Raw genomic sequence first — 207 nt, 5'->3', positions numbered from 1 at the left:
CCAGTGACATGAGCTTGGGGGTCTCACACTGCTGGCTGGAGGCACCAGCCAGCAGCTCCTTCAGCTCTGGTGGGTTCCTGGAGGTGATGGAGGGGATCCATGAGCTGAGGGAGAGGTAATGGAGGGAATTTCAATGAGCCAAGCCAGAGGTGATGGAGGGGATCCATGAGCCAAGCCAGAGGTGATGGAGGGGGATCCATGAGCCAA

This window comes from Antrostomus carolinensis, unplaced genomic scaffold, assembly GCF_000700745.2.
Source record: "Antrostomus carolinensis isolate BGI_N321 unplaced genomic scaffold, ASM70074v2 scaffold21955, whole genome shotgun sequence".
Lineage (NCBI taxonomy): Eukaryota > Metazoa > Chordata > Aves > Caprimulgiformes > Caprimulgidae > Antrostomus > Antrostomus carolinensis.
Note: the sequence above shows the minus strand (reverse complement) of the source record.